At 41.3% G+C, this 26,007-nt stretch overlaps 1 protein-coding gene across 1 annotated transcript in view; it reads left to right on the top strand.

The window, feature by feature from the left end:
- man1a1 (mannosidase, alpha, class 1A, member 1) overlaps window positions 1–26,007 on the top strand; it is a 112,593-nt gene that overhangs the window by 3,289 nt on the left and 83,297 nt on the right. The gene's annotated exons all lie outside the window — the stretch shown is intronic.

The following is a 26,007-nucleotide window of genomic DNA, read 5'->3' as shown; positions in this document are numbered from 1 at the left end:
TAACAGACAGCTGTTAAGTCTGTGACAAGACTTTCCATCTGTAACTAGATGCGTCTTAATCTCAGAGTAAACTCACAACGCCGCAGAAATGGTCCATGACAGTGCAATATTGTCTGACAGGAAAACAAATGCAGAAATCTGCCAAAAACCTCCGACCTAATGAAGCAGCTAATGAACACACTGTAAAGTTTGGGGAGCAAGTGTAATGATTTGAATTACAAGAGAAAGACGCCACAAAAATAGTTCTTTTATATCTACTCAACATCTCAGGCACAGCAAACTAATAAAACTAACTGGTCTCACAAAGGTCTAATCCCAGCCCACGTCTGAGGGATCAGAGATGCATTTATCATAATATGTAATCAGCTGTTATTCACAAGACTATTTCGTTCATTACTATGTTTTTTTTCTTTTAATTGTAAAGGAGAAACAGCATTTTAAGCATCAAAGGTAGGAAATGTGTCATAGTCATCTCAGCTTATCTTGTGGCACACCATGAACTTGAGCAATTCTAAAATAAATATCTTCTCAAGCAAACCACATCATCCTGGTGGTGACCACAGTTGATACAGGGCGTTTAAGTAAATGTTAGTATATTCCTGCTGTGTCAACAGATATCACTCATACTTTAACACAGAATATACAGCTGTTCCTCTGTTTATAAAAACAGATGCTGGTTACAGCTCGTATGATTAAACACCAGCGTCAGTTATAGGAAATGTCAACGGAGGTGAAATTTCCTTCGCTTATATTAATAATCCCTGGACACAGCTGTTGATTTGGGCGTTGCAGTTGAACGTGAGCAATTGTAAGTTGTACATATGAACAGTACGGTTTTGGTATCCACCTGACACTTGTCTAAGACCAAGCACGCTGGCTCTCCTTACACCTGAGAAGCTGGAGATGCCAACATATGTTTGGCAACTTTGCTTGAAAAATGCCAAAAAGCAATTAACCAATAAGCCAAATAGTTACTGATTCATTTTCTGTCAGTAGACATATAGGTTCAAGTTTCTTCTTGATTTCGGGCTGCACAGTACTTTCCTTATTAGCAGCAGTGTCAGAAAGTTGGACCTGTAGTAGCAGCAGGAGTATATTGATGTGATATTGTGATTGGTTGATTTTCATCAAAAGGCCTTAAGGATATTGCTGAAAGTGCTGTTCTCTGAAGTGTCTTACTTTGCTGTGCTCCTGCATTTACCTGCACCAAAATAGCAGCCGGTTAACTTGTGCATAATGATCAAAGGACAAATAGGCCGACATAATTTGCAGTCATAAGTGAAATGACAAAACAAATTATTCACCTTATTGTTATTCAGATATTTTAAGCCACACGCGAGCATAGTTGCACCTGACAGCTTGAGGTTTTAAGGCTTATACTCAGCTCCTCCACAGATCTCCTCGCTTTTCTGATTTTTCAGCACTTTCTCCAGTAAAGTCAATATCTCTGTTGACTAAACACAGCCACACAAACACACTTTTACATGCCCCCCATGACCTCTGGTGGCCTGGTGTTATTTAGTCGAGGCTTCTTAAATTATCTGAAGATAAAGTCCTCTGATGCTGGCCTCTTACCCCACCTCTCCACCATCTGACCCAGTTATCCAGGGATCTGCCCTGCGGTGTGTTGTGGTCTCAGCGGGTGAATGTTGTGTTTGTGATGGGCAGAGGACAGGCTGCCGGGGCCGCCCGGCACAGGATAAACGGCTTGTTGTGAGTGACCGCCACAGTCCTACAATCAGCTAAATCTGTTTGTCTGCTTCAAATCAAAGGCTCTCTGGAGAAGCCCTCTGCAACCCCTCCGCCCCGCGGTCTGCACACGGGGCTTTCACTCGCTGTCTTGGAGGCAAGAGCAGTGGGGGGTAATAATGAAAAGCTTGGCTGATAAACGGAGGAAAAATCAAAGTAGATGGGGCAGATGCTGGATGCTCGAACACACGTGTTATTTGACACAGTAAACTACTCAGCAGCAACATGTTTCCTTGCACCCTGGAATGGATTGTTTTATTATATTATTATTATTATTATTATTATTATTATTATTATTATTGACAGTAAACAGGCGTGTCAATTACAGAGTGAGACTTAATTCAGTAATATTAATTGTCATATAAATGATGCATTGAGGGCGAATGAGAGAAAAAAATAACCATAACGTACATAGTTGCACTTCCTGTCTGAGTATCAGTGTGTGCTGGAAACTGTCGACCTCTCGAGGGGGCGAACACTTCTACATTTTGATCTTGGTCCAGCTCGGCCGTGGAAAGTTGTGGAATTTTATATCACAGCTGCAGGGGAAACCCTTTACCGCTGACAGAGAAATGTATCTCCTGTATACACATTAAAATCAGATTCCTCTGTGGCTTGCCAAACACACATTCCCTTGCTTATTGCCTACTGTGATGTTCACACACACTATTTTGAAATTGACAGCAAACACTTTAGTCTGCCTGTTCCCCGTCTTCCAGCGTCCTCTCAATCCAAATCTAAAGGATGTTCAGATACTGAGCTAAAGGAGAAATTGTGGGCACTGCTGCCCTCATTAAGTGCATCAGGTATTGGTCAGATGGCACCACTCCACATTAAATATGTATTTTTTTTCTCTATATCATCATAAAGTTAAGTGTTTTTGCATTTGGTTGCATTCATTCACTCACAGCAGGCTCCCTAACTCACCTTCCAGTGCCACTGCAAACCCTGCTTCCGGGTTACCTCGGAGATAAAGTGATCCTGATGAGTTTCACACAGTTAGGTGTACAGAGTTTAAATTTGGGGGAAAACGTCAGTGGTGCCGGCAGACACCCTGAGCTGAGATACTGTGAACAGTATTTGGACTGGAGGGTCCCTGCTTAGAATAAGTAAGGAAAAGCTTGAGGAGGTGACATGTTTTAGCTGTGGCAAATACACTAGTTAGCCCCGAATCTTACTGGCTTTAATTTCTGTTTGAAAATGTAAAATCTTACAGGTAATTTATTCCCTTTTACACTTCCTGGATCTCCCGAAACTTCCTCCAGGACCCCTGGGAATTACACATAAGAACCACCGCTGAAGCCCTGAATTTGTTTTGTGTTACTTTGAATATAATGATAGAGTTGTTGCTAATTAATAAACACACACTCACCTTTGCTGCTCCCAGCAACCTCTGCTGTCCTGTCTGACTCATCATCCTGTTCCGTGTGTGTGTGTGTGTGTGTGTGTGTGCATCTGATGGGGGAAGTTGGATCTTGTTGTTTAAGTATGCAGATGAGATGCAAATGAGCATTAGACTAGCCATAAGGACAGTTTGTGTGCAGTATGCACTCCTTTCTGCTCACTATCTTGAAAGGACAATCACTTAACATCCTGTCAGCCCGTCACCTCTGTCAGCACCTCTTCCTGTTTGAAATGCATGCACACAAAAACAGAGAGGAAATGATAAGCAACACACGCACACACACATTTTGCTGTTCGGAGAGCTGTGGATTAGAGAGTGGTAGTTTATAAAGGTTTCTCTCCATCGTCCAAAGCCAACTGTCGAGGAAAGATGAAACATCAGTCTTGTCTCTCTCTCTCTCCTTACATCTCTACATGCCTGTCATTTCCTTCCTTCTTCTTATCCTCTGTCCTCCCTCGTGTTCTCTTCATCCCCTCTTTGTTGTTACTTCTCTCCCTGCTTTTTCTTTCTCCTCTTCTGCCGTGCTGTCTTCAGGATTCAGTTCACTTGTTTTTTTGTCTACTCTGCACACAATTGTTTTTCCACTGTGCACGTCCATGTGTGTTTCACCAAAAAGAAAAAAACCCACTTCCGCTTCACCAACCGTTAGAGCCTGAAATAAAATGATCTGTTTCTGTCTCTTTCTCAGGCTAACTTGGCAGCCTGCGCGTCCTATTTCTGTATCAACCATTTGAACTAATTGCTTCTGGATTCCTGGTCCTATTTCTTTTCTTAGAGTGGAAACCACACGTGTGTGAGTTTGTGTGCGTGTGCAGCGTTTCCCATACAGAGGCTCGGCTTGGGCGGCCTGTTCTGGTAGATTAAGACCTGCCCAGGTAGATAAAATCACTCAGTTTAAACTGAGGTAAATCGCACATTAGAATGTCTGTTTGATTTGATTCTTTAAACCGTTTTATAATTTCATAAGTGAAGGAAAATTCATCACGTAAAGGGTCCTGAGTTAAATCACAAAGCGTCACATCCGATAGTATCGGGAGGATTAATGTTTCTGCAGTGAAAGCGGAGGCTGCCGCCTGGCTGAGTTTTTCTTTTCCAAATCAACACTAAACCAATAAATACGTGTACTTTCACAATACACTGACACTGCGAGTTGAAACTTGAAACCATCACAATCACTGAAGTTACAGCTCATGGTTTTTAATAGAGCTGGGTGCATTCACAGTATTAGCTCATTAAATGAGAATGAAACGTGGGCGTATGGAACTGTGAGTCGATTTAGTCAATCACTAGGAAATTAATCAGCAACTTATTTGATAATCTATAATGAAAAGAATAATAATAATAATATTTTTTTCCCACACAAAAATGCTAAAGATTCTTTAGTTCCAACTTGTCAGTTGTGACAGTTTGCTGGTTTTTCTCTGTGCATTAGAAACAGCATCAGTGGGGTTTGAAGTGCGAAGGTGTCCCTCTGGCTTTAGCTTTGACTTTGGCTTCATTATAATCTGACATTTTACAGACCAGACATCATCGATTAATTGAGACAATAGTCACCAGATTAATTGAAAATGAAAATAATTGTGAGTTGCAGCTATATATTCTCTGAGAGAGATTGTAGGCTACTGTAATATATCAGGAAATCCAGCGTCTACCATATGAAAACAAATCATGCTATACCTCTAGCCCAAGGCCAGGACGCTGGCTAGGAGTAAAATCCAAGTAATGAATATTGTAATAGGGTAATAAAGTCACTGTAAATATATAGTCCTAGTGGATAGCCGGAGAGACTTTAGATATTTTAAATCCATATATTAATATGGATTATTATAGCACTACTCTTAGGAAGTCAGTGTGGATCAATTGGTCCAGTCCTGGGTTTCAGAGGGTTTCGGCAGGTTGTACTGGAGGAGGATGAGGATGAATGTACTCGATGCAGGTCCAGGTCTTTCTCTTGCTGCCCCCAGGCTCTGAGGTCTCTCTAGCAGGGAATATAGACTCCAGAGTGACTGATGGAGTAATTCTGCATGAATACTCACTCAAAACGTCAGTTCATGTCTTCCATATATTTGTGTCTATGTGTGTGTGTCTTGTAGTCTTTGTGCAGTTCAGCCATAGCCAGGGGCAAGCCCCAGCATCCCACACACCACAGGCTTGGATGGGGAGATGGCTGTATATTAAACTTTATTGTCTACAGACCGTATCCATCTCAGAGGTACATCTAGCGCTTTACTGCTGCTGCTGTATCTACTCTCCCAGCTCCATTCCTGCTCATGCATAGTCATTGAGCATTAATTTTGAAAGGCCTGGAGCAAAATAAATTCGATTGATTGCTATTATCATTACCTAGTGTTTGTGCTATAGGTCAAAGCACCAGCAAGCCTTGAAGCATGGATAGGAAATTGCTCAAGCAGGGCTCTACATACACAGCATACCAACTTGAATACACACATATCACCCTGGGCATTATAGCCACGATTATCATTGAAATGGAAAGTCATGGAAACTTAAACATGTACTTCACACCACCAGCACTTTGCCTGCTTTATCGGCCACTTTGGTTCCAGCAATTCACTTTAAAGTAGAAATTGTTGCCTCGAAACATCAAGAAAGCGCCTGGTTTAAATTTCGCACTCGCTTGCAGAAAACCCCTAAAATGAAACAAATCCAGAAATGTACTGCAAATGAATATTGGATATTCGACAGGCCTTTCAGCAAATGAAACCTGCTCAGATGTCATCACATGCTTTTGATCCACGAATCAATGATACTTAAGCACTTTCTCACTCACTGGTGCCACAAAGACCATTTTAAACACGATCAGAGTTACAGCTATAATTTTCTGAATAAAATGCCAAATGTTTCTTCGTCACAGCTTCTCAAATACAAAGATTTTCCGCTGTGTCTTATATGTTAGTAAACTGAATATGTTTTGCATTTTTAGTCAGACAAACCAAGTAATTTATACGTTCCACTCAGCTCTGGGAATTTGGGATCATTATCTTCCTGTTCTGACATTTCACTGACAAGATAATTAATTGATTAATTGAGAAAATAACTGTCAGATTTATTGGTAATGAAAACAGCTGTTTGTTGGGAGTTCAGAGTCTTGTGAACAATAATTGCTTTAAGTGCCGGCAGCGTGCCAGTGAAGTTAAATGACCACAGTTTATTGTGTGTTCTAAAGCTGTGATGTTTGCCATCATTATGCCTGTGGAGGTTCGAAACGTGCTTCGGCTCATTCAGTGGACATGTGATAGTCAGTCGGCTAATGTCGCAGTGCGTTTAACTTAAACTTTAAACTAGAATGAAAGAACTTAGTGCCTGAGAAAGCCAGCCAAATGAAATGTCAGTAACAAGTCATCAGTTACCCTTCAGGCTCCACGCACGCAGCATTTGAACCACCTCCGTCTGATGCTTCGGTCCACTCAGGCCACTCTTCTCAGATTGCAGCTCGTTTTTAAGCCATCAACAAGAGCCAGACACAGACTACGCTATCAAAGAACAAACACGAAGAGAGACGCACTTTACTGCCACCCTGTCATAACAAAATCTAAATTTGATTTTTAGGCTCGGCAAAGCAAAGTCTTGTGGTGTTTTTTATTTTTTTTATTTTTTTACCTCCTGTATGTACAACATTTTCACTGACATTTTCAGCTAAAGGTGAGGTTTGGAGGTTTGCTCTTCTTTTACTGAATCCCATCAATACACCACAGGCTTTTGCCTGCAGTAGGAAATGGACTTGGTTTTCTGGTGTGGGTGTGTGTGTGTTCTGTTCCTCTTCCTGCTGTGGGCAGCTGCCTATTGACAGATTCCAGTAGCTTTGCAATGCGACCGTTTATTTGGTGTATGAGGGAGTTATGAGTGCTCCATGATTTTACTTCCCCTTTCTCTCACACTCTTTCTGTTTCGCTCACCATGTGTCTGTCTTCACACACAAAAATCACAGATACACAGCAGATCTGTCTTGATATTTTGTGACTTTGATCACATTTTAGAGATATTTTTTCTGATGTACCCCCGTTAACTGTGACAATATGCTGTAGCTGCTGTTTGCTGTCAGTGAAAACTCTGCTCTCTCTCCATCTGTTTCACATTAAAACACTTCTTCCAGCAGTTCAGAGGGCATAGTCCCTTGCCTTCCCAATAAGGTATTTATGGTGAAACATCTGCAGGAAGTGTGTTTCATTAACACCAAGTCAACTCTGAGAAAGAAAACCAGTAAAGCAGAATCAACTGAAATCAATGAATTGGATGGTGAGAACAGTATTTCTATTTAAAGGAGAATCATAGAGCAGAGTGGCGAGTAGCGTGATTGTGATGTTGCAGTGATGTGGGCTATGTTGAATTCACCATTACAGCTCAAATAATTTTCAGCCTGGCCATTATTTGCCTCGACCTCAAACTACTGCAAATTCATGAATGAAAGCCTGTGTTTAAACAGAATGGAAGAGAGTGGTAATATACCACACAGGTCTCAGACTCAGGGCTCACACACCGAGCATCGCTCTTTGGATCGTTAGCAGTCCACAGTAGGACTGCAGCATTATTAGCGTTCGTCTTGCTATAGACAGTGATGTATGCCGAGCCGAGCGGCCTCTCAGCCTCACGGGGCTTTGTGTGAACACACACATGTAAAATCTATGGGCCGGCCTTGCCATTAATGACCATGCGTTGTGCGATTGTCGCAGCTGTTGGATTAGCGAGGCCAGGAGGTGCAATTTGTCTTGTCTGGCTCAGAGGTAACACCGCTAGCTCATTAGCATTCAGGGGTTATTGATTGGTTTTACAATAAGTCTAACGCATTGCATAATATTGGGGGCCGATCACATGGTTGGAGGTGCTTTAGAGTTGTGTGTTTAGATTTTCGGGTTTGGTAAAGGACAAGGAGACGTTAAAATGGCATGACACTTAAAATGAACAGTGTGTTTTGTAAGGGTAAATCAATATACGTCTTTAGTCTAACAAGGTAACTCTCTAATTACTTTCTCTTTTAATGTTCCTGCTGAAGTGATGTGTGAGGAGAATATGGTTAGTGCCGTCTGAAGGATGACATGCTAATGACAGCAGGTACAGGAAACTGTGTTACTGTACTGAAGTTAAAGGGAGGACAGTGCAACATCCTTATATTATGTGCCCTTGTTTCTTTGCACTCAGATTTAGTTTTATGTTACGCCTGACTGTGTTAGTTTTCATACTCGGTCCTGATGAAGTTATATTTCATTTCATTTTATTTTTGTATAGTTACAATGAAAAATAAGCTTGAACTTTAGCTGGAACTTGAAAATAAAGAGCAGTATATAACCTAATTCACCTGGTACTTAAGGCAGACTTAGTTGGGCCGGCCTGCTCTGACACGTAATGCAAGACAACAGCCAAGCTAACCTCTGTGTGTGAAATATCATATTTTATTCTTCATACCAGCAGCAACAAGTCGCAGCATGAACACTTTCATATTTTGCCAACCGATCTCAACCTGAAGGAATTTGTTGTTGTCTGTTCTCACACAAGACCAGTGTTATTGGAGATGCTTCACAGGGCTTGGGAGAGAGGTACGTAAGCACACTGGCAGGGGAAGAGGAGGAGGTGGGGGACGACTTGCCAAGGCTAGTTACAGGAGTTTGCATAAATGCTGAAAATATTGTACTGTATTTTGTTCAGGTTCAGTAACTTGTATATAAGGGATGGGACAAATAATCAATATTGCAATAATTTTTTTTTGTGATACTGTGTTTTTTTTCCCTTCTGGAGATAATTGAACTCTGCTTTCTGGCAGTTGAAACAGCATGGTAAATGCAAACAGCACTGAAAATCGATAGCAGCACCCAGTGTACAGGCTAACTAACGACTGCGCGTGAACATATCATTCTGTTCATCAGTCCTAACTTTCAACAGCGTTAGCACTCAGACTTTTGAATGTAACAGTAAATACAAAGACAAAAATACCAACGAAATTCTGAAAAATTGCTGGTTTTTTTTTTCTGTGCAGCATTAGCAGGGATTTGAGCCAAATTTCCGACCATTATTCACACATCTGTCGTTTGAGGTGAGCTCGTTGTGTGTGTCGTCAGCTGATCACATTTCCTATCCAGGGCTATGTTACAACATACCCCGGTGTCCTGTTCTCTCGGGTGTGTTTTGAAGCGGACCCACCTGTGTACACATCTGTGATGCTCAGCCCTCACAAAGCGTGAGGACAGAAGTTTGTCTTTTCACATCCTGTCAACAAGTTGCCAACTTTTCCTCGACAAATACAGGCACAAACAGGCTGCTTTCAAACGCTGGATTTGAAACCCTTTTAGGCTGTGAGCCTCCAGAGGGGTGTAGTGTTTTGTGACCATGCCTTGTAGCCCAGTGATGGAGATGGAGGAAAAGGCTCTTGGATATTCAATATTAATGTGTCCCAAGCACTGCGGGGGTTATGGCCGGCTGATTCTTTCTCCCTAATCCAATTCAGTCTAATACCCAGAGTCATAGGCTGTCAATCACATACTCCATTTATTTTTCAATCTTCCCTTCCTTTCCTCTCTTCTTTTTTTTTTTCCTTGTGAGGGCTAGCATTTTAACACTGCAAGCTCTGCCATCCTGCATATTGTATTACCCAAGGGCCAGATAATCTCTTGGTAGGGTGTGAGATTTAAGGACCAGAAGAACTCGCTTGTGTCTGAGCAGTGCTGGAAAGTGAAGCATCCTGACATCACATCCACCGGCATCATTCATCACAACAGACAGTTTCTTTATATAAAAGTCAAAACCAGACACTTAAATTTGAAGTCTGCATATTACTTGGTTACTACTTACTGTCCAGGGCCACCCATCACCATGTTGACAGTTGGACCCATGATTAAGGTTTTTGTCTTCTTATCGATAGACAGTCAAATTGAGCAGCAGGACATTGAACGCTTAAGGCAAGGTGTACATTTCCTTTGGCTGCATTTGCAGTTTTTGTGTAATTAGCGTCTGATTTACTAAGGTTGCAGGCAGTTACACAATCAGCAAATGAGACTGCCCTCTGGGCGTGCTCTGCCAGTGATAGAGAGCTGAAAAGTTGCAGTGCAGTGGTGGAATTTGTGTGGGATCTGCAAAGTCAGGAGTCCAAAATGTAGTAATGCTGAAATGGTAGTTCTCTTTAAACAAATAATGACATTACACAACATTTACCAAGGACACTATTCAACTCCAGCTGAGACACAAACAAAGATTGCTTCTAAAATACAGCGCCACCTCAGTATAAATGTCTCACTAGGAGAGTGCACGGTGCCAGAGTGCATAAGCATCTCAGTGAATGTCAAGTTTAATGACCACACGGCCGTAACTCTCTGTTTGCTCTTTGTTTTGGCATTATAAAAATGTTCATTTGGTGTTACCGCTACTTCTCTTTCTAAGAAGCTTTTTTCTTGCCTACTTATTTTCTGTGGCGTGCTCATCCATTGCTGTCACAATTACTCCACTGTACCAAAACTTCACCCACCAGATTCTTCCAGATGACTGAATGATGTCTTTGCTTTAATGGTCATATAAATAAACTCAGGAGGGCATTTACAACCCAATGGGTATTACTGGAACAGGCTTGTATTACCTCTGGTCTGTGTTTCTGCCACTGCGGGGAAAACTGTTTGTTGGTGTTTGTTTATATTCCATTGACTACGTGTTTGGCTCCTTCTTTGGACTTTTAGGTGTCTTTACAGAACTGGTGTTGCAGGGGAAGACAGAGTTCATGAGATAATTTGTTGTTAATGAGACTGCAGGATGCTGATAAGAAACAGGATCAGGATTTAATTTGACAAATGATCCCACCAAACCCACATTCCCATCAAATTCTCAAGCTGACAATAGCTGAGATCCACCCCTAAGCTGCTGGTGTCCTTTTAAAGCCGACTCACGGAGCCGCTTCTGGGAAAATAAAGATTAGGACTGAACTGAACTGTTGCACAAAAAAGGAAGAAAGGATTTGGGCCGGCCTTCTCCCACCACTGCACTAATAGTTACAAATGGAAGAGTTTTAAACTGTTTTAGCTGGCTAAAGAAGATGCATTGGATTGCTGCCCAGCTGGCGAAATAGAGAGGTCCGCAGGCTTCTGGCTGGGAACTTCACCGGACAGTTTCTCTTACAGTGGATCTTCATGACTGGTACAAAAATTTATCTCCAGGGAAAAGGCCTGTTTTAGTGAGAATTTATTAGTTATTTTTGTCTTAAATGCTACAACCGGGGGAACGTAGCAACACACATAATTTGTTAATGCAAAAGCAGCGGTTTTGTATTCAGCCACTGCTTTTAAGACTATTACCAGTGAGCAAACTGATATTTGTTTAATTTAATAAGAATCTAAACATTGTGAAGTTAATATATCAGGTGAAAATAAGATACTGAGGGCAATGAAATTACAATAAAATGCATGCACTAAGGTGATCTAACGACTAAATGCTCGATCCTCTAAAGGGCTGGGTAAATAAAAAAAGAAAAGACATCTTTTTTAGCTTGTGAGGCTTCATGTTTAATGTTCCTCAGGCTTTTTTTTTATGATATTCAGCAGTCCTAAAGTCTGTTTGAGTAGGCAGTGTTTTATCATAGCAAATTACATAATTATAAGTATAATGCAAATTGTGCAGTAATTATGGCTGGGACTGTGCAGGTATCTTCAGGTAATAAATTTTCCTAGAAGATTAGAAAATGCCATGGCAACTTTAATATCCCTTTTTAATCCTTTGCTTAATTACTCTGGAGTGGAGAGAATCTAATTTGGTCTGCTTTGTAGTGGAGACATGGTATAATTATTACATTATCACCAGTTTAAATATTATTACCAAGAAAATATTGGACATCATGAATATGGAAAAAAGAAATGGCATAAAACAGGGGAAACAATGCGTTTGATAAGAGCTTTTAGTTTTATGTTTGGCTGGAATCAGCAGCTTGTGGGTGAACCCATGGTGTGCTAGTTGGGTAGGGTGTAAATGTTATTGATTATTGCCTCCATTTATCGAGCTTGTAGAAGTGATTGGATTAGCAGACAGTGTCTCATGTTGCTGATTAATGGACCCAGGAGGTTCAAAGCAATGGATTAAAGATGAAACAGTCTATTAATTGATTTGTTGATTGACAGAAAATGTATCCATAACATTTTTATCAGCAAATGAATTGGTCATGTGATCGTATGTGGTCGACTTGCAGTGAGAGGAACAGCTTGGTTGATGGTGGATGAAGAGTTGCTGTTATTTGGGTCAGTTCCTGTCCACTCTAACCCACGGTACCGGTGCCAATCCTGGAAACGGTTTCATACTCCAGTGTCATTGTTGACGTCACAGGAGTGTTTGAAAGCATGTATAGTCGAAAGGTTAAAGCCATAATAATGAGGAGACAAAATAAGGAGGCGCAAAGCTTTTCTAATTGTTTTCTGTCAAATGGCCAAAATGGGCAGTTTCCAGATTTTCCCTCCATCCATATTCCGTAGTTATTCTCCGTTCTGTCAGCCCAAGTCATTTGAATGGAGCACAGGGTATATTTCCTGGCATCCTCTGCTGTTCAGCCCTAATCTCTGCCAACCTGTAAAACAAATGAGTGATGAGCTCGAGCTCTGCTGCCGCCCGTCTTCTCTCCTGCCTGCTGTATCGAAGCGGGCAATGGATGTAATGGAGGGAGGGAGAGAAAAATCAATCTGCCTTTCACAAAGTCTTCATTAGTTTGCCTTTTGTCAAGCGGCTGGGTCAAACCCAATTGGGCTGCTTCCTGCAACCAAGGGAAAGGTCAAGTCAATAAGTGTGTGTGTGTGTGTGTGTGTGTGTGTGTGTGTGTGTGTGTGTGTGTGTGTGTGTGTGTGTGTGTGTGTGTGTGTGTGTGTGTGGTCTGATATAGCTGTGCGAAGCCATACACACCACTGGGAAGTTGGAAGGAAATGGTTAGCACTTCCCAATGTGGCATTAAATCCACAATGAAATGAAAAAGAAAACAATCTGTAAACGTTGTTAGGTTTAGGTAAACAGTTGTCGGTATAAAGAATTTTGTAAAATAGATTTGAAATGTGTGTCCTAGCTTTTGAACACCTGTGAGCCGTACCTCCTCTTCTTGATTGCACGTGTGTGAACTCAAAGAATTTAATTTAAAAACCAACACTTGTCCTTGCTCCCTAACACTTGGCTGATAACTGTTTTGGCACCATTTCTGGTCAGATAATGAAAGTAATCATATCGCCAAGACGCCAGTGTTCATGCTTTCTTGTAACATCTTTGCTGTCAATAATTGTGCTCCCACTGTTATTTTACTGCCAGAACCAGGTTTTTCAGCAAATAGTCAGTTGCAGATAAAGACTTTTTCCCCCTCCCTTTAACGTCATCATTCTCCAGACAGCCGTCAGCTAATATTGATTACTGTGTAATGATGTTGCTTTGCTGGTAGGCTTGGTCTGTTGACCATATTATCAACACTGAGCACTGTTAAGCACCAATCAGGCCACTGGGAACCACGCGTTTTATGGCCCATCAGGTCAGCGAGTCTCGGCGCTGGCCCAGCTTGTTAGGAATATGGGGACCAATGAGCTATATACACGGTCTGATGGGAAATTTCTTTTTTTTATTGGCCTGAACTTAATGACTTGGACTTTACTCAGTGGATGATCATTGATTAGTCAGTGGTGGATTGTTGTTGTTTTTTTTTCTTTTTTGTGATAATCATATTCTTAACAAAAGCATCTTGATTGGAAGAGGTTTAGATAATCTGATACGCGAAGGATCAAAGCAATTAGACTTATTCAGTATTATCTGTTAGCCAACAGACTGTATCCAGCTACATGTGTAACAGCTCTGTGTGGTGTTTGCTCTGCCTGCCTGATAATGTGACTCAGCAGACACTGTGATTCTCAGGTGAAAGTACACATGTAACACCAGTGGTTTATCTGCTGTGGAAAAAAAAGATTTATCACATGTGTTTGACTAAAAGGAGCCACTTTTTATAGCCTTTTATCGCTGGTGCATTCTGTGTTCACATTGGCTTTTCACAAATGAACTCAGAGCTGTTGAAGTCACAGACTGGACAGTTCAGGTGATGTTCTCCTGGACTATCTGGACTGAAGCACAAACAGTGATGTTTTAATTCATGTATTGTACTGAGTATTTTAATATTAAAAACTTGCAGTTAGCAGTTGGATTAAATGTTAGTTTAGCTTTTCAATTCAATCTGAAATCGCAAATCTTCCTTCTTAAGATCCTGTTGTCAGTCTGCTTTGCTTCCACACACACAAAAAAGAACAGCACTGGAATCTGGTTGGGAACAGACCCACAGTCCAAATGAGCCAAACTGGAAAACACACAAGAGTTTGTTAGTGTTAGGTGTGAAAGCACTTTAAGCTCCATACTGAATTTGGACTGATCAAATCAGCTCACTTCTTCACACTTCAGCCTCCACTATCTGCAAATGTTGTAGAATACTATTTCATTGTTTCTGGTATTGAAGAAAATCAATTATTGCTTTTGGTGATATTCATATTTAACTGCATGAAAATCTGAATTTAATCCTCTCCTTTGGTGTGGTTCTCTTTGCCTTCTGTCTCGTTGCTAATGTTTGGTGTTTGACTGTTCAGAATGAATGGTTTTGATGTTTCCTAGCAGGGCTTGTTAAGAGATGTTAAACTTAATGACCAGATAACTCCTAAACACTGTTTTCCTCAGTTTGCTCCTCTGTACTTTAACTGCAGCCATTGCTGTTGTTCACTGTGTATTTTCCTTTGTCTCTTAAACACAGAGCCACCCTTTAAACTTTCCCGTGCCCTGAATTTGTGTACATCATTGTGTTTGGTAGTGTTTGGGGACTTTGTAGGATGCGGTGCTACTCAATTACTTCCTCCAAGAGGGCAGGAAAAAAACATGCACTGCCCTTTTTTCAGCCAGTGAGGCTTTGGCAAGATAATTTGTTCATCAACTGTCGGAGGAGTGTGTCTTTAAAATGCAGAAGAAAACCCAATTTGTTCGGCAAAGTCTACTAAATACCATCTCAGACTGTGTGCGTGACAAAGCTGACTGTTTAATTCATTACTGACAAATGGCTTCCCTCTTTGTTTGTTGTAATAATGTCTTACAAAAACAAGAACATGATCTGAAACTTGTTTTCAACCAGCTGAAGTTGTGGGCAGTTTGTTACTGTGTGTTATGGTTGGCACTAAGTGTTTGGCAGTTGAACTTGATCACTGTTTGCTGGTAGTGGTGCAGCAGCTGCAGCTAGACATCACGGAAAAGTATTAAACCCACTTTTCTGTCAGTGGAGACTGTAGGGAGGCAGCATCCTTTTTCCAGCACTACAATGCTGACCCATATGTGGCTGCTGAAATACTAAACCGCTTAGGAAATCCCTCACTGATCCACTGAGAAACCGGTCCCTAGGCGGAGAGAAGGATATTGTCCTCTGTCTCTGAGCTGTGAGAACATGTGAGGAGACGAGGTGGAAAAATGGTTAGGTGGTAAGTTTTGTTCCAAAACAGCATGGGTCAGAAAGCAAGTTTCGCAAGCAGAAATGTCAGGGCTTCTGTGGGCTGTGTCTTTTAAAGATCTGTGCCTCCACAAAAGGAACTGTGGCAACAGAAACCCTGTTTTCTGCTAAACAAAGTCAGCACACAGGGGAATTGTACTGGGAATAACAGGTTGATTGAGTGTCACAGCTCACTTGTCTTTTGGGCTAATTGCATATGCATTTGTGTTGCATATTATTATGATACCAGAATTTTGGCAAAGATACAGACACTGTTTAATATCTGAATATTATTTTAGAGCAGTTACAGGAGAAAGTACGAACCGGTTTAACTATTTAACTTATTTTCTTCTCTTCTTTTTTATTTTTTTGCAGACATAAATGTGGATTCAGCTCAGGACGTGGTTGATTGCCCCGATGCGTTTTCCGTGCTTTTCGTATTTTTGTCCCCATGGAGACATATTGATACCATTATCAAGCGTGTAGCCAAACCTGAGCTGCTGATGTCTCTGAAAGTCGCAATCATTGATCATCATTAGTATGATTGATCAACTAGAGGATGCTTTAAACTGTTTGCTTTTATATTTTAAGTTATCTAATTGTTGCACTTGCATATGCATTTCCATGCAATAGATAGCTTTGATGACAATAATAAAAACACACATTATATATATTCACTGTGATAAATTACACAAGTCAAGTAATTTTCTGCGAATAGATTTTTGCAGCATGATGGAAACAAATAGCAGCCTGGGAGGCAGGAGGACGCATTGAACCAAAATCCAAAACACTGCAGCGCATTTGAAAAATGGTCAGCAGCAACATAAAATATACATGATTTATAGTGCACGAGTAAAACAATGCAACTCGGGAAACAAATGTGTAACTACTTTCTTGACCTCTTCACCTTTCACTCCTCTACCTCTTTCATCTCTCAGGCTGCCTCTCGCTGCACAAACAGGGCCTTAATTATTATGTCCCGTAGTAACACTTCACTGTTACGGCTGTAACAGGGTGATGTTGCAGAAGCCGTTTCTGTGCCTAAATCTAACCAAACCGTGACCGGTGCATAAGTTTAGTATCATAATCATGATGGTGAAAGTCCAGTACATCTGCTGCTGTAGAGACACTATTTCAGGAGACACTTCTATGGGTCGTATCAGATGGTAGGGACTGATAACCAGTGTGGTCTTCAAGGCCGTTGATGTTTGTGGCGAGCTTGGCTTGTGTTGGCCTCCTCGGGGCATTCTGGAGCCTTTTCACTTCTGCAAAATGTTTCAGCTGCAGCACCGACAGCAGGTCCACACCAGAGAGAAATTTGCTCCTCATCATTAAACTGCAGCTCACTGAGGAAATTGCTGCACCTGGGTTACTGGACATTATATTTGTAATTTTAATTATTTGTACCTGGACTCATTTGCATGCCGTGCTTTAGTTAATACAGCACACACAGGTGGGACAAAATGCATACGCAATTGCTTTTGCTGCCGTGCCTGGAAAAGACTGGTGGACAGTTTGAGCTGTCAAACACAGGTGTCGTTAATAACATTGCTAAGGGCCGCATTACATTTTGGTGTGCCAGTTGTCCTGGTATTGTGAACACTGGCTCACTGGCATCGAACATAGCAGAGCCTTCATTAATGTTATTAGCTGCACCTGTGCTTTTTGCTGTAAGCGCAGCTGAAATGTCTGCTGTGAGAAAGGTCTGTTCGAACAGCGTTAGCTGATCCTGGTCTTTATTTTCAAGTTAATGGACCTATTTGCTTCTCCTGAGCTTAAGTGATAATCTTGATAATCATAATCTTGACCATCATACACTGTATCTAACCCTGACATTTACTTAATTTTATCAGAGCTCGTTTCTCTTTTTTCCATATGTTTTCCACATTAGATTTTTTTTTTCCCAAGCCTTTGAAAAGTGTCCCTGTGTAAAGTGGTGTAATGGTGCGTGGAGGCTCCCAGCGTCTTCTCTAATATAAATGCAGCCTCAGGGTCGAGCACATTTCAGAACGTCATTTCTGCTTCATGATGTTTAATGTGTCAAACCTCGCATTCCCCCCCATCTCTCCATCCATCTTTAAGGTTTTCAGTTTCTTTTCTCTGCGTCTGAAGTGCATAGATACTCGTGGTATCTGGTATAATTTACATGACGCGAGAAGCTTTATTTTTTTGATGCTTGTTTCTGCCAAGTTGATCATAGTGAATGTTTAATGCAATCTTATTTATTCCCATAAAAGACTGTGTGTGCATCGGCACCCATGCATTTGCTTATTTGAGCTAGCAGCACTGGCTGTCTGGGCTCAGAGATAGGGATGAAAGAGATGCAGTAATATTTATTACAGAGGTGCACACTGTTTCTTACATCCCCACGCAGAGAGAGGAAGAGAGGGGGTGGATATACAGGGAGAGATTAAATTCGGGATAGCATAAACACAGACGTGCCTGGTAAACAACCCTGGAGCAACCAAATCAACAAATCAAGCACCATGTGAAAAGAAAAAGTTCTACATGTTTCAACTTCCTGTTAGTACTTACAGAAGAACTTTTGAACTTTTGGTGAAATCAAAGGCATGCTTCTCTCTGCTTTTTCTTTGTTGCTTCATCAGTTTAACGGTTTGAAAATTATCCCAATGAATTGCTGCAGTTTTGCTCAACTTTCTCAGAACATTCCAGAGTTTGTAGATGCAGTGAACTGACTGGAGATTAAAGGGACGAAGCTAAGAAAACATCATAGCTGTATCACCTTATCAGTTCCAGTCTTGCAACCATGGAGCTCAACAGTGAAACAGTGAAGAGCCTGCAGAATCAGCTGCTTAAAGAATTATTAAACAGAATTATCTTTTAACCTATAGCCATTAGATAAAGTTGTAGGATTAGTGCTTGCAAACATGTGCTGCATGGTGATTGTCAAAGAAGTTTATCTGTGTTTTTATCTGAGATAAACAGTAAGTCACATGTTTTGTGTATAACTGCTGTGAATGAAATGAACAGCAAAGGAAATGGTAAATGATTCCTTGGCGACCTCCCTTCTGAATGAGTGATAGCCGTCAGAGACCTAGTTTCTTGCTGAGTTAAAAGCTTAATTAAACAACAAACTTTCATAAGAACTGTTATGGCAGTCTTGCACTTGGAGGAATTATGTTCCTTGGTGATGAAAATGGATTTGTTCATAAAATACTGAAGGAGCAATACCTGTCAGAAATGTTCTAACTGCTTTCATTCCATTGTGACTTTAAGAACACAATTTCCAAGATGCTTTTTCTTCTCCTCACAATGTGACAGAGGGGTAACACTTGGCTCCAGTGCACTTCAGAATCAAATCTGTTAATTGGAAAGACTTTTTCATGGAATTTTTGATGTTCAGGAAGCTAGTCCAAGTTCAAAGTGATAATTCAAAAGTTTGCTCAAACTTTGCTGAAAGGTTTAGTGGAAAATCACGAGTGGCCCGCTGAGCCCTTTCCATTATCGTCACCAAATAATGCATTTCTCTTCTCCCTCTGTTTTGTTATGGTTTGTTGTTGCATCTTTATTTTGTAAACAGGTTTTTATGGACATGTTTTCATTAATTTGTTTCTATTACTGCCCTTTTATTTTTTTTTTAACTTTATTTCTTACAATTATTACGTGAAGCATAATTTTTCATATTATTTACGCAGCGTGCAGTCTGTTATTTTCCTGCCTTCTGTTTATCTCCTTGCTTGTTGTGACCCAGGGTTTTTGTCTCTCTGTCTCACTCTGTTTTTATCTTCCTCTCATTGAAATGGCAGGGAGTGAAGCAGTCAAGCGTCTGTACTTCACCACACACTCACAGGGGATGCTTCTTTGGCAGCCAGATGTGTGTGTGTGTGTGTGTGTGTGTGCTCAGGTTTGCAGGGGCCACGTGCCAGTTGGCTCTCTGATGTCCTTATCTACCCAACAGCCATAAGCCCATTTACACCAACATGGGCCTCGGTGTGAGTTCTGGGCTGGTGCTGGACCTTGAGGGCCACCATAGTCACGTGATTACATCTCTGTATGCATCTGTATAAGTCCCATCCTCTTTCTCTCACCCTCTCTGACTATCCCTCTCTCTTCTCACACACAGACGCACTCTGACACACACACACACACAGTGCACCTGTTACAAGGGCGTTAGCCAAAAGCGTTTCTCCGGAGACGAATCACGATTCGGTTTCAGCTTCGCTTTCACCACAGCAGCCCCGGTGGGAACACACACGCCCTTTTTTCCCTCCTTCCTGTTTTACACACATTCCCTCAGTTACAGATTACTTGAGACACCCTGGAGCAAACAGGGTCATTAACCCCCAGATCTTTGCACAGCAGTTAATGATTTGCCGTCATCACTGAGTAAAGTACACACACTGGATCAATGCCAGGTTTTCATTCAGAGGTGGACTTGTGTACCACTCATCAGTTGTGGCGTACAACTTGGTTGGGCCTTATTGTCGTATTGTTAACACATATTTAACTTTATGTCAGTGAAATGCTGTTTGTCATGCTGCCCAGGAAACAGCTGCCAGACTTGGAAAGGACTTCCCTCCTGTAGTCCAGTTTTTCCGTTTAAGATTTGTTTTGTGGAAAATTTCTTGCCCACGTCCTAAATTCAAGCTCTTGAAATCAAGGACTTTTGGCCGTGTGTTAAACAAAGAACTGTATTGTCTTTAAAACACTGAATACTGTTGCAGGAAAACCTAAAATTGGTGTTTTTGATGATGATGGTGGTGTAGAGAGTAGTTGTTATGTTAGATTGAGATCTGAGCCTGTAATTATCAAACTGCTAAAAGGACAAATCCTTCACATTTACTCTGACTTGTGCACTTAAAATTAAACTGTATTCATCATATTTCTTTTGAATTAAAAATGTTCCATAGGGTCCATCAGTAATAATATATTATCTGTAGCCATGTGTTGTAATCCAGAATAAAACAGTTTTAGCTGTTTACTATTGGCAGCTGCTTCTTTCTTGTAAGCTTTTGGCTCCAAATACACACTTAATAGAGTGCTACACAACTTTTTCTCTTTTTTAATTGCCCTTATTATTGGTTTCCGCTAATGTATCCCCTCTGTGAGCTGCATTTTTGCATTTTGCAGTGCTCCACTTTTGTTTTTGTTTACATTTCAGCCAGTTTACTATTTTTAATCCCTTTATATTATTAATATAGAAATATTGTTTGATTGTTGCTAAGAGTCCCGCTGTGATTAAACAATGCCTCCTGTCTTTCTTAGTTAGTTTTTATGTAGTGCAGTGATAGAGGTGCAGGTCTGTTGGCCCAGATTTCATTTCAGTAAGAATAGTCAACAGTAAAACTGTAAGCTAAGGTTTCTGACTCCCAGTTGCACAACTGAGTTAATAAATCAGGTTTTCTATTTTACTTCTCACATTCTCATTGAAAAAAAGACAAAACAAAACAAAACGACCAAATTCTGGTCCACATTAGTCACCAAAGCAAACGTGAGCACAGACCTTCATCTGTACGTTAGGAGAATTCCTTATTTTTGGGCCTGTGGCTTTGTCTTTTCATTCCCTGCTGCTATGTGTTAGCATGCTGTAATACAATTTCTCCTCCATTAGCTTTCCTGCTGACAGGAAACAGTTGTACAGAGGTGAGGACAAATTTCTGGCTGTGTGTGTGTGTATGTGTGTACTGACCATGTGTATATGTGCTTGTATGTCATCAGTGAACACAACACAGTTATTAGTTCACTGACTGAGGCAGATCAATAGGCTGAGAGGAGAGGTGGAGCAGGGGGAGATCAGAGAATAGGAATGAATTGAAGAGCAGGAGAGGAGGAGGTGATTCTACACTCAGGGTGATTGTCAACACTTCTCACACAGCCTTTCTGTAGAACATAATCTCATCCTTTGCTGTGTGTGTGTGTCTATGTGTCTGCATACGCTTGAGACAAGAGCAGGTGTGTATATACTTAAGATCTTCCTGCTAGATTGGACTTGATGCTGGTGCCCTAGAAAACCATTGCACCTTAAACACAGAGCCAATTAGCATGGAGCCATTGTACGTCTGAAATAGCTTCAGCCACCAGATCCTAATAACAGCGGTCAGCCCAGAAAATCCCCAGCAGTTAATCCAATTAGAGTCAACACATAGGGATCCTGAGCATTAAATCCAATAAGCGTTAATACACAGGAATGTTTAGTTGTGTGAGCCACACTTAGATTTACACACTGAATTAGACAACAGCACCCAGCACCTTGTAATTGGCTGTCATTTCGCACTGTGTGTCAAAATGTAATTCTGATGACATGTTTATGAAAATCCCAGCCTGGTACCAGATCTCCAAACTGCTGCCCAGGTCTCACATTTTATCAAGAGATACAAGACAGTTTGCTGGTTTGCTGGTTTGCTAACATGTCCCAGCTGGCCATATAAACAAACATTAGCGACTATTAAAATCCTGCCCCACCTGTTTTTCCTCATGTCTCTTCTTTGTGTCAGACGACTAAAAACATTGGAAAGTTGTTGAGTCAGCATGGGAGGTGGGACTGTTACTACTAGCCGGCATAATGTAAGCCAGCCCGGCTACGCAGCCTGTTACCCTCTGTCTGCTGAAAGGATAAGACACTGACTCAGGCAAGAAGACGCTTCGTTTGTCTCGGATTAAGTAAACACACCCTCTCCATTGTTTCTTGGGAAGCGTCCATGTTAAAACAGAGGTAGTTCTCTTCCCTGGTACAAAAAAAAAAAAAATATTCCGACTGGGTGAAGAGAACTCATTTTGCTCCACAAAATTTTTTTAAACTAGCACGTAAACATAAACAGCACATATTCTCAGTAATAACATGCTGAAAGTGTGCTTGCTACATGCTTGCTAGTGCTGTCTCACTGCTGACTGGAAATTGCATCAGAGTGGCTGGATGCTAGTGATTGGCTTGGGCCAATTCAAATCCTCCTTTCACAGAAAACTGTAAACAAAAACATTCACAGAATGATGGAAAGATAATGCAAATGGACGAGAAACATGCTGTAAAGCAAGTTATGGACTCACATGCTAACTCCTATAAATACAATATACTCACCAAAATAATAATGTAAATACCTGAAAAATCACCTTTTTGGATACCCAGTGCTAATTTCTTTTTCTGTCGTCTTGATCTCAGCATCCCTGGATCAGCTCTAGTCCTCTTCATGTATTGCAGTGTGGCGTGTGGAGTGGAACAAGAGTATTTGAGTAGATCTCTTAATGTGACATGCATATAGGAGCAGTAATTAGCAGGCTCACTAGCTTTAATTAGTGGGTTTAAATGGAGAAAAGCTATCGCTGGCTGTCCTTTTGATGTGTGTGGGAGATGTTATGCAAATGAAGTGGCTTTTGTTCTGTGTTCGTGTGTATGCGTATGTATGTGCGTGTGTGTTTTTAAAAGAAGGGAACATGTGACGACAGAGCAGCGTTGTGGATCTCATGAGATGTGTACGTGTCAGAGAAGGTTAAAGCAACACCGAGCCTGGCGAAGGTTAAAATAAAAGAAAGAACAGATGTATGTAACGTGTTTAAGTGAGTGTGTGCTGTCTTTGTGTCACAGTGAGCGATGCAGACGGAGCACAGGGACTGAGAGATAACTCTGCTAATTACGCTTTCCTTAATACTCATGCGCCATCGTATGGCATATTCCCACATGCGATGCAATCTAATAACAGTTGTTCAGTGAAAAGCGTGAAATCAGAGCCTATTCATGCACGTTGCTCTTCTGCTTGAATGATGCAACCTGCTGAAGACCATCTTTGATTGAGACATTGTCAATCAAACTCACAATATGAATGAAAGAATTAACTCTTGGGAGCATCGCAACACGAAGCACACACTCATCCCTCTTTTCTGATGTTCGCAGTTGTTACTGAGCACCTGCACAGCACTTTGTGGGCGTGTATTCTTAAAAATACAAAATGGATGTAATCATTATAATCTTTTGATCGTCCGCTGTACAATATCAGGCCAAAAAGCTGCAGTACAGCGTATCAAAATTTGGCCATTATATGTGTTATACTGTTTTATAAACAGCGTATTGTTTGCACATCTGTAAACATCACTTCGCTTGCAGATGCCTCCTGGTGGTTGTTGGTGCACACTACAACTGCAAATCCTTAGAATTAAAAATCCATTAATGTACAAAAAAAATCAGGTTTGATTATTGTGTATTGTATGTATGTGTCAAACATTTTCAGGTTCCAGCATCTTAAATTTGAGTTGATAATAATCCATAGATTAATTGATGGTGGAAATAGTCGCCAGCTGCAGCCCTACCTATGCTGCCATTATTCATTCTGGAGCTCATGGGCCAAGTGCAGCATCACGTAGACAGAAACGTCTGAGTTAGGTTTCTGCAGCCTCCACTGAACGTGATCTTATGGTGTCTTTTATGTTAGTTGTAATATAGTGGAGGTTTTCATGGTGTACTTCTCAAAGGCTCATTTATATTTTATACAGCTCCACTTAAGCTTGTCTTGCTCGTGCCACTGTATGTGCGGTGGCTGTGAGACAGGTGGGTTGGTGCAGCAGTACTGAAAACCAGATTTCCACTCTGGTTTCCAGTTTGACCGACTTACGAAACAGTTCACTCGACGATTGACTGGTCCGCTGGTTTACTTTACCAGCTTTGGTTTCTGGGGCGACCGGGCACGCTCGCTGAGTGATCCGTCGGCCTGCTGGTTTCCTGCCCGCTGTGGTCATTTGTACCCGCCTTTCAAATTACCACAGTTGATTGTTGTTATTGTTAGCGACTGTCTGCCCTTGAATGAGCTAACTAACAGTGAGTCAGCAGCAGTGACACAGGCGACTGTGCCACTCAGCGCTGCTGGTTGTAGCTACACACAGACACAGGCACATGTGCATTTATTCTTGCAGCAGGATGTGGGTACTGACAGAGGGTGTATTGTACAGTAATTCCATCCCCAGGGGGAGATTGTGCAGCCTGTGCATCAGCTTCGCTTTTGCTTTGCTGAATTCTTGTGTATGTGGTGTGCTGTATTCAGGTGCACAAAGCTGGGATTTTGGTGCGTGTGGCAGATAGTCTTCCCATATATGCTGTAGGTTACAGCATAGTACCGGTAAAAGCCTATGTATGACAAGAGCACACTATCATTGAAATGTGTATGAACAGATTTTCCGTCTGAAGGTGGAGGATAAAGGGTTTCAGTGTGTCTAATCCAGAGGCAGGTTTCGGAAAGCTCTGGAAAGATGCTATATAACCTGGATTAGGAGGAGAGACGCACGCAGAGCTGAAGGAGGAGCCACATCTGAGACTGAAATGAGTCTGAGTGTTAGATCGGAAACTAGTCTTCACGCTGCTATCGAGCCTCCAGCCAACACCGGATTAAAATAAGATGAAACTTGAGTCGTTGCTGCTGGGGAATCAGGTGGTTTCAGCACCGGATAATGGGACTCAGCACAGGAAAACCTTCCTTTTCACAGGGAACCGAGCGATGTTTGGGTCTGGTTTGTCGCAGGAACAAGCCAATCGATCAGCCACTGATCATAATTGGCTGACGGACATTTTCAATAGATCGTTTGCCACCTGATGTGCAGAATAACATTATATAGTAAACTCTACTCCTCTGAAAGATTAAATCTTTGCATGTGTTGGATCAAGTGTTGTCTAACAAAATAATGTTTTATTATCAATCATAACTATAATAAAGAGGATGATCCACACGGTTTTATGTTGAAATTTTTATGCATTTATCCGACTTTCAATTCAGAAAGAACACATTATTATTATTGGGAATAAGAAACTTCACTTTCACTTCATGTTGTTTTCGAACATGTTGACAGAGGCTGTACCTGTGTTATTATTGATTTCAGCTCGGTGTTCAGACCTGTCCAGACACACCACTCATTAATTTCAGAGCCCCCAGGCTTAAGCTTCTCCTTTTGTGATTGGATTTGAGACTTTTTAGCAGAGACTGATCAGATCGTGAGGAAATGTAATTTCACATCTTCGAAGGAGGTATTGAGCACGGGTGTCTGCTCAGTGCTCTCCAGTGCTCTCTTTTCATTTGTAGTTGCTTTGTAAGATATGATAAGAGCTGCATCATTAAACCGGTGGGTGATACAACAGCGATAGTGGGAAGCAAGAACTGACTACAGCGCTGATTTAAATACCATTAAGCTGAGATAAATATTTGGGGTGAACGTGTGAAGAATGCAGAAAGACTGAGAGGATTATCTCATATTATTTGGGGCCAAGTTATGCGGCTACCTCAGATGGTCACTTATTATAACTGTGCAGCCAAAGCCGAAAGCCAGAACCATGATTCAGCAGCAGAACTTTTTCCATCTGTATGTAAGTAAGTGTTACGTAACAGAGACCACGGTCAGTTTGCTCAGATCCATCGCTGAGGAAAGTTTTCTTAAAATATGGATGTAACTTTCAGATCATGTGATAGTG

The sequence above is a fragment of the Toxotes jaculatrix genome, chromosome 19 (genome assembly GCF_017976425.1).
Source record: "Toxotes jaculatrix isolate fToxJac2 chromosome 19, fToxJac2.pri, whole genome shotgun sequence".
NCBI classification, from domain to species: domain Eukaryota; kingdom Metazoa; phylum Chordata; class Actinopteri; family Toxotidae; genus Toxotes; species Toxotes jaculatrix.
Note: the sequence above shows the minus strand (reverse complement) of the source record. Positions and strands in the feature narration are given on the sequence as shown.